The 9,058-nt window shown below is 41.3% G+C and overlaps 1 long non-coding RNA gene across 1 annotated transcript in view; it reads left to right on the forward strand.

Annotated features, from left to right (window-relative positions):
* LOC309627740 overlaps positions 1-7,589 on the forward strand; it is a 28,125-nt gene extending 20,536 nt beyond the window's left edge. The window contains exons 2-3 of the long non-coding RNA XR_014243935.1: positions 4,198-4,259; positions 7,417-7,589. This is a non-coding gene — a long non-coding RNA (uncharacterized lncRNA). The remainder of the gene's footprint in view (positions 1-4,197; positions 4,260-7,416) is intronic.
* The last annotated feature ends 1,469 nt before the right edge of the window (positions 7,590-9,058 follow it).

Genomic DNA, 9,058 nt, shown 5'->3' on the forward strand with positions numbered 1-9,058 from the left:
GGTTCTTACTTTGCCATCTCCTTGACTTTTGTCTTTCATCCTTCCAAAGACTGTGTTTGTCCACTAGGCTGCAGTCTCCCAAGACCACTGGTGGCCATTGCTGGGGACGGCACCAAAGGTATTATGCCATTCATTTCCGAGGAGTAATGACTGAACCGAGAGTTAGGAAACTGGATTTGAGTTCATGATCTGTCTCAGCAACCAGCTGAGTGACCCTGCTCAACTCTCCTGATCCTTTCACATCGCTTCATGATCTATTCCTGCTGACAACATTCTCCCCCTCAGACCGAGAACCTTCTCTGGATCGACTCTACGTGCCCTCATGCTCTTTGGCTCATCGATTCCTAAACTCAGCCCAGAGAAGCTCTCAGTGGGTCCTCTTTCCAAGAAAGTCTCTCTCAGCTGCAAAGGATCTGAGACATTTCTCTGCTCCACATATGTTCCCCGTCCCCTCCCCCCATACCTACCTATCAAAGTCAAATCTGGAGCTCACCCGCAAAGATCCTCGGAGCCTTTCAGAATATTTCCTCTGTCCTCCGGAGTTATTTATGTGTCTCTCTCCTGCCCCTCCTTCATTGTGGGTTCCTCAAAGGGGAGATCAGCTCTTCTTTGCCACAGCCCGTAACAGTTTGCTTTGTTGAGTCTGTCAAATTGCTTTGAACAAAATAATTCTAAGCTTTTATTAAATAAATATCACTGGGATAAATGTAAAAGAACTTCTGTTTAGGTTAATATACACACAGCACATTCTCTTAAGTGTTTTTAAATTTTTCCTTGTTGAAGGACCTACTGTATAGCACAGGGAACTATACTCAATATTTTGTAATAATCTATATGTGAAAAGAATCTGGAAAATTCTTTGGAAATCTGGAAAATTCTGGATCACTTTGCTGTACACCTGAAACTAATGCAACATTATGAATCAACTATACTTCAATAAAAATTCCTTTGTTGAGATATAATTCATATACTATACAATTCACTCATTTAAAGTGTACAATTCAATGTTTTTAGTATATTTACAGGGTTGTGCAATCATCACCACAATCTAATTTTAGAACACTTTTGTCTCTCCAAAAAGTAACCCTGTACCCATTAACTATCACTCCTGCTCCCCCCTCCCCTCAGCCCCTGGCAACTACTAATTGACTTTCTGTCTCTATAGATTTTCCTATTCTGGACATTTTATATAAATGAAATCATACAATATGTGGTGTTTTGTGATCTAAGCTTTATGCTGTTGAAACATTCAGAGATTTTTCTTTTTAAAAGTTTGGCTCGTTTAAATAAACCTCTGGCAAAATCTACCCTAGAAGGGAGAAATCATTAATCAGGCAGGAAGAACACTGAGTGACCTTTCTAAGGGTATTTGTATTTTCACAGCAAATAGCAATGCCATCACACAAATAAATGACTCTTACTTAAGGGGAAAACACTTTCAGCAAATGTAAAACACATCACAAGAGCAGTTGTCCTCTCCCAAGGCTGACTCTCACCTCTGGAATCTTCTGATCCTCCAGCATACCCTGACTGGAGAAAGTGTCAAGTTTTTGAGAAAGGCCAAAAATTCACTATATACCTTCTCACTAATAGGATGAAGAACAGTTTTTCAATAATCCATGAAAAGTTTCCTGGGAATGTAACCCATCCTCTTAGAGAAATAAGAGTAAATCTTTATTGCCAATTTCATGGCTCCTAAGATGCACATTTTTTCACATTTCAAGGTTCTTTCAGTTGGGATGCACCTTGCAGTTGCTGCGGGCCTGGTGGCAGTCGTGAAGGAGTACTTGTCGTTGCTGGCACAAGTACAGACCTGTCACAGCTGTTCATGGGGCATTTCGATTGTGATACGTGCCTGGTTGTCACCACCTGTGCTGCGTCCCCAGGCCACTTACAATGTCTTCAGAAATTTACTCTATGATTTGACTGATGTTCTACATAAACAGGGCTCCCGACCACACAGAGGATGACATTACATGAAGAAACACAGATATTGTTGATTGAGGATTAAAAAGTGATTCAGAAGACACACTCTGCACGCAGAAAGTTTTAGGAACACCCCAACCTGCTATTTTTCTTTTTATGTGTGCACAAGAGTGATATGTGACTTTTTTAAAAGTCTGAGTATGTCTGAAAGAGCATTTTCAAACTGATTTTTTAAAGCTTGTGTCCGAGTTTAATTAGCAGGTATTTGTTTCTTGCTTAGTGGTACATAAAATAACGATACATTTTATGATCTGAAATCCTGCATCTTAAATTCGATCTATCCCTGCCGTGTTAGCCCACTCCCTGCCCTTTGTGAACGAGAGAAGAGGCTGAGAAACAGAGCCGAATTCTCAGCGAGCCAGGGGGCTAGAAAAGTGAGTCTTTCATAAGGAACCCCGGAGGTTGCTTCTCATGCCCCCGTGCTTGTACAGAGAGCAACAACCACAAAGATCTGCTAGACACAAGCAAGCCAGGATGCACAAGATCCAAATGGGATTTAGTTTTCAGAGTGCTGGCTGGCAGCCTGGAGATGCTCTGTAAGCTCCCGGAATCCTCCAGAGGATTGCAGAACTCCATGAACTGTAGGCTGACATCATCCCTGTCTGGGCAAAGACAGGACCAGCAGCCACCCAAGAACGGGCTTTCAGAATCCCTAATGAATTAATCACCATAAAGCAGAGCAGGAGAGGAGCTAGCTCATGCTGTCACCCCGCCTCTGCCCAGAGGTTCCACCTCCCAGTCACCAATTAACTTTACTGTCGCACCTGCCTCTTCTGCCAAGCTCTCCCAGAAAGGCATTTACCACCTTCTGTTCTGCTATTCTTCCTAAATGTGATTCAGAAACCAACAGTATCATTTTAAAAGGCACTTTCAGCCAATCCAATTATGCTCCCAAGCACCTTTACACGGAATGAGTGAGCTCCTCTGCGTTTCCTTCTGTGGCTTTATTAACGATGCTGGCCCAGAAGCTCGCTGCTAACTGGGGCCAAGGATAATAAGAAACATTTGTTTCTGTGCTGGGCACTGTTTTGAGGGCTTTGTACATATTACCTCATCTAATTCTCACGAGAATCCTGTGAGGCAAGTACTGTTATTACACACACGTCACTGATGAGGAAACTGAGGCACGGGGAAGTTAAGAAACTTTTCCAGGGTCACCTAGCTCCAGACAGAAGGCATGAGGGTTTGAACCCAGGCAAGTGGCTCCAGAGTCCCTGCTTCTAACCACCGTTATGCTTGGCCACGAAGAAAGATGATCAGATTCCTCACTTTGCCTTTTTGTAAGTAAGGAATGTGAAGCTTAGCTAGTCCTGTGGTTTCACACCTTTAAAATCTGTCTTACTTAGAACTCAATACATATAAAGGATCCAATCAGAGATGCCCTGCTTGAAATGGGGCCAAGGGTCTGTAGGCAATGCCCCTGTCTGGCCGTCCTGCGACCCCTGAGGTAGCCTTGGGCATTTCCTGGGACCCCAGGGGCTTCTGGAAAACCTCTACCTAAAGGCCTCTGCTTATTGACAAGTTACCCAAGATCTCAGGGAAGCAGCTAACTTCCCCAGGCGGCAAAGCTTGTCTCGGGCGGACCGTGGGCCGGGCCCCCCCTCTCCTGCCCAGCTCCTGGCTCGCTGGCCCGGCCCCAGCACGCTGCCTCTGCATGTCCGTTAGAGCTGGCCACGCTGCACTTAATGAGGACAAACAAATGTGCTCATCGCATCGAGTTCAAGTGGGAACGATGTGATCATCCTGCTCCTGCTTAGCAATCCTTTCTCTGGAAAGATCTAGGGGAGATGCTGCAGAGATTTAAACATAAACTCCCAGACAACAGCAGCAGGTTTGCAGGGCAGTCCCCCAAATCGGGGCGGCAGGGTGGTTCTTCTTTTGACCTCATCTCAGTTAGTGTCATCTTCAAGGGAATTTCTTCTCCGGCTATTACTATTGTTTCTTCCCAGATATTGTTTGGAAGTCTATCCTCCTAACCTATCCCTAATTAAGACAGGGGACAGAAATCCGAAACCACCGGAGACATTGTGAAGGGCTCGTTCCTGTTGGTAACAACTCTTTTTCTGGGACTATAAACCCCCAACTTCTTCTGTATGGATCACTTGGTAATTGCAGAGAACCCACAAAGCGTCATTGTTTTTGAAAGCGTTGCCGCTTGAAAATGAATCTGTGTCCTTTCCTTGAAAATGAATCTGGGTCTTTCCTTTGCAGCAGGCGCTATCAAGACCTTTCCTGAGGGCTCAACCCAGACAGATGGAATCATTGGCTATGAAGTAATAGTAACATACAATTACCACTCTGTATTTTTAAGTTCACAGAGGAATGATTCTTTGATTGCAACACTTTCCTTTGTGTTCACTGAACGTTTGCCACCTGACCTGGTCATATAACAACTTTTTCAGAACTCAATCACATGCATAAAAAACCTTGGCAACCCTGCATCCCTTTCTGGCCTTCTCTGATACTGTTTCGATAACTTCAACAGTGTGATACATTTACGTAGGACAGAAGAAAAATAAAGGAATTCAGTTTTTGCTCAATACAGATTTAAAAAATTCCATTTTCCTCTCTGAATAGATACATTATGTTTAGTCAAATGCAACCACAGTATTACATTCTGCATCTTGAGGCCTCTTCAGATATGTCTGTCTTCATCTTTCGTACGCTCAGCCAAGTTACTTATGCTCACACTTGATTTCTCTCTGGAAAGAATGCCATATTAATCATTAAGAAATATGAATTCCCTCTCATTCTGGCTTGAGATCAGGGAGCTTTCAGCCATAACTTGGAAAATCGTGGGGAAAGTAAGCTGCTCAGTTATGAAAGACATTATTAATGTCGGAGGATAATCCCTCTGCTTTATGTCAAGGTGGCTATCTCCTTGGCCCTCACTCAAACCTTAAGTCAGTAATCTGGGGTCGAGAATAAGCAGTGGGTAAACATTGTTTTGTCCGGATACAACCAAGTGTAAAAGAAAAAAAACATATTTTTCAGAAGATATTCTACTAACAATAAATGCTATTAAAATTGCCTCATTGCTTCCAGTCATTTTTAATGCAATTGCTCTTAAGTGGAGCATTTTCAATATACAGACATGCAGTTTCCACCCAAGACTTACTAGGTTGGAATCTTTTGGGATGTGACCCAAGCAGTGTGTCAAAAAAGCTTCACAAGAACTTCCCTGGCGGTCCAGTGGTTAAGACTCCGTGCAGGGGGCGCGGGTTCCATCCCTGGTTGGGGAACTAAAATCCCACATGCCTCGCAGCATGGCCAAAAGAACCCCCCCAAAAAACAAAAAAAAATTGTAAATCAACTACACTTCTTTAAAAAAACAAAAAGTTTCAAAAAAAAATTTTTTTTTTTGCTGTACCTACCCTAATTGGCTAAGAGCGACTTCTCTCAAATGGTTTATTTTTGTATTGAAAAATTTAAAAATGTGTAATGTACAACATGATGACTATAACACTGCTGTGTGATATATAGGAAAGCTGTTAAGCAAGTAAATCCTATGTGTTCTCACCACAAGGAGAAATTTTTTTTCCCTTCTTCTGTCTTTTCTTTTTAGTGTATCTATATGAGAAGATGGATGTTAGCCAAACCTATGGTGGTAATCATTTCACAATATATGTAAATCAAACCATCATGCTGTACACCTTAAACTTATACAGTGATGCATGTCAATTATTTCTCAATAAAACTGGAAAAAACATTTAAAGCCCTCTTGGAACTTTTTGCAATGTTTTATTGATTTCACTGATGGCAAAATTAATTTTGCTGGTTAAAATACCACAAGTCCAGAAGATGATTTGAAGTGTAAAGTTGACAGCAAATGATACTTGGGACTAGGCAGATGGGATGGAAATTTTGGAGACTTCACCAAGTTTCAGTTTGAAGGTAGCACCGTTTGTGGGGATTAAAAATTCTTGCCATCTGCTGCTGACCCCGTGCAAGGACTTGATGCCAAGCCAGCAGCAGACCGGTGCCTCTCCACCACCAAATACTGGCGCGGCCTCTGTCACTAACAGGAAGTCTTAAGTATAGAGGTCGAGCACTGAGCAGACTCAGCAGGGCCTCTGACCTGCGTAGGTGTCCTCTTTCCTGGAGAGGATCCCTGAAGCCTTGGGGTCCACTGACCATCCATGGAGTGGACCTTCCAAAGCTGCCATCCCCATAGTACGAGAGGTGCAAGGATAAGAAATGCTTAAACAAAGTATAAAAGGTAGACTAGAATGTACCAAGTTTAGGTTAATATATTGTAATTTCATATCCCTGAAGTCACTTTACACAAAGCGCATTTTCTCCTGGGTAAAATGACACCCTTTCAAAATGGCAAAACCTAAAATAAGGAGGAATCACAATAGACTAAATCTACTCTGAGTTATGGTTTTCTGTGTACAGATGCCTGTCGTGAGCAGCTTGTAAAATCAACCACTATGACCGTTCATGCCCAGGCTCTGCTGATTTTACAAATACATAGTAATGCAGCCGCCTCTCCAAAGGCAGGCTCCAGCCTGATGTTTGCACAGCCAGCAGAAATCATTTCTTGCAGGAGATAGAATTTCATTGTTTAGCAATATTCCATCAAAGGAAGCTGCACCCTCAGCCACGCACGCTGTCTATTTCAGAGGACATGGTTGCCCTCCCCCTGGCTGCTTCCCTTCAAGTTAATAGGCAGCCAGCAGGTAATCAATGCCTTCTATACAGAATGGCAGAGGAGATTCTGTAGGTCTCTATATTGGGAATATTTATCATGTGAGGCAGACATGAGGTTTAAAAAAATAATAATAATTGTTTTTTCTTGTTTATCCAAGTAAATCGCCTTCAATACAGAAATGTTGAAAAATACGAAAAAAAAATCATTCTTAATTCAATCATTCCAAGATAACCATACTAATATTTTAGTGTACTCTGCAGCCTCTTACACAATCGGCATTATAGTCTATATTCAGTTAGTAGCCTGCTTTCTCATCTAATATTATATTGTGCATGCTGGACATTTAGTTGCTCCTTTTTTTGTGAAATTTTTTATGAAAAAATTTTCAGTGAATCTCCTTGTGTGTAATTTTCAGTCTATGTTTCTGATTATTTCCTTAAGGTAGATTCCTAGAAGTGGGATTTCTAGATCAAATGATAGAAATGAACATCATGGCATTTAAACAAAGATTTTCTAGGTTAACTGGAAAACACACCACTGTGTTTACTTGTTGTGTGCGGCTGTTTCTGGATCAGGAGAAACACCTGCCACCAGCTTTTCTCATTCCAACCCTTTTTTGATGCTGAGTTAGGGTTAAGGTTAGGGTAGGAGGTTTGCTGCTTCCTCTAGAGAACAGTTGATTGAATGTCAGGACCCAGCAAATTAGCTTCTGTAAGTCCCTTCAGACTTCTTCTCATGAACAATATAAATGGGATCTCTTGTTCTGTGCATTCCAGTAGGATCAACAGATGAGAGACTGGCCACAACTGGAGGGTGAAAGGACAAACAATTTTCATCTTTATGCCCGAGACTGCCCCCTGAAGAATTGCTGCAGGTTGGCTGCATCCTCTTTTTTTATCTTATCTGCATTTTTAAAAATTGTGATAATAAAAAACACATAACATTTACAGTTTTAACCATTTTTTTTAACATCTTTATTGGAGTATAATTGCTTTACAATGGTGTGTTAGTTTCTGCATTATAACAAAGTGAATCAGTTATACATATACATATGTCCCCATATCTCTTCCCTCTTGCATCTCCCTCCCTCCCACCCTCCCTATCCCACCCCTCTAGGTGGTCACAAAGCACTGAGCTGATCTCCCTGTGCTATGCGGCTGCCTCCCACTAGTTATCTATTTTATGTTTGGTAGTGTATATATGTCCATGGCACTCTCTCACTTTGTCGCAGCTTACCCTTCCCCCTCCCCGTATCCTCAAGTCCATTCTCTAGTAGGTCTGCATCTTTATTCCCATCTTACCCCTAGGTTCTTCTGACCAATTTTTTTTCTTTTTTTCTTTTTAGATTCCATATATATGTGTTAGCATACAGTATTTGTTTTTCTCTTTCTGACTTACTTCACTCTGTATGACAGTCTCTAGGTCCATCCACCTCACTACAAATAACTCAGTTTTGTTCCTTTATATGGCTGAGTAATATTCCACTGTATATATGTGCCACATCTTCTTTATCCATTCATCTGTTTATGGGCACTTAGGTTGCTTCCATGTCCTAGCTATTGTAAATAGAGCTGCAATGAACATTTCGGTACATGACTCTTTTTGAATTATGGTTTTCTCAGGGTATATGCCTAGTAGTGGGATTGCTGTGTCATATGGTAGTTCTATTTTTAGTTTTTTAAGGAACCTCCATACTGTTGTCCATAGTGGCTGTATCAATTTACATTCCCACCAACAGTGCAGGAGGGTTCCCTTTTCTCCACACCCTCTCCAGCATTTATTGTTTGTAGATTTTTTGATGATGGCCATTCTGACTGGTGTGAGATGTTATCTCACTGTAGTTTTGATTTGCATTTCTCTAATGATTAATAATGTTGATCATTCTTTCATGTGTTTGTTGGCAATCTGTATATCTTCTTTGGAGAAATGTCTATTTAGGTCTTCTGCCCATTGTTGGATTGGGTTGTTTGTTTTTTTGATATTGAGTTGCATGAGTTGTTTGTATGTTTTGGAGATTAATCCTTTGTCAGTTGCTTCATTTGCAAATATTTTCTCCCATTCTGAGGGTTGTCTTTTGGTCTTGTTTATGGTTTCCTTTGCTGTGCAAAAGCTTTTAAGTTTCATTAGGTCCCATTTGTTTATTTTTGTTTTTATGTCCATTTCTCTAGGAGGTAGGTCAAAAAGGATCTTGCTGTGATTTATGTCATAGAGTGTTCTGCCTATGTTTTCCTCTAAGAGCTTGACGGTGTCTGGCCTTACATTTAGGTCTTTAATCCATTTTGAGTTTATTTTTGTGTATGGTGTTAGGGAGTGTTCTAATTTCATTCTTTTACATGTAGCTGTCCAGTTTTCCCAGCACCACTTATTGAAGAGGCTGTCTTTTCTCCACTGTATATGCTTGCCTCCTTTATCAAAGAT

Source organism: Balaenoptera borealis, assembly GCF_965194805.1.
Source record: "Balaenoptera borealis genome assembly, chromosome: 4".
Taxonomy (NCBI): domain Eukaryota; kingdom Metazoa; phylum Chordata; class Mammalia; order Artiodactyla; family Balaenopteridae; genus Balaenoptera; species Balaenoptera borealis.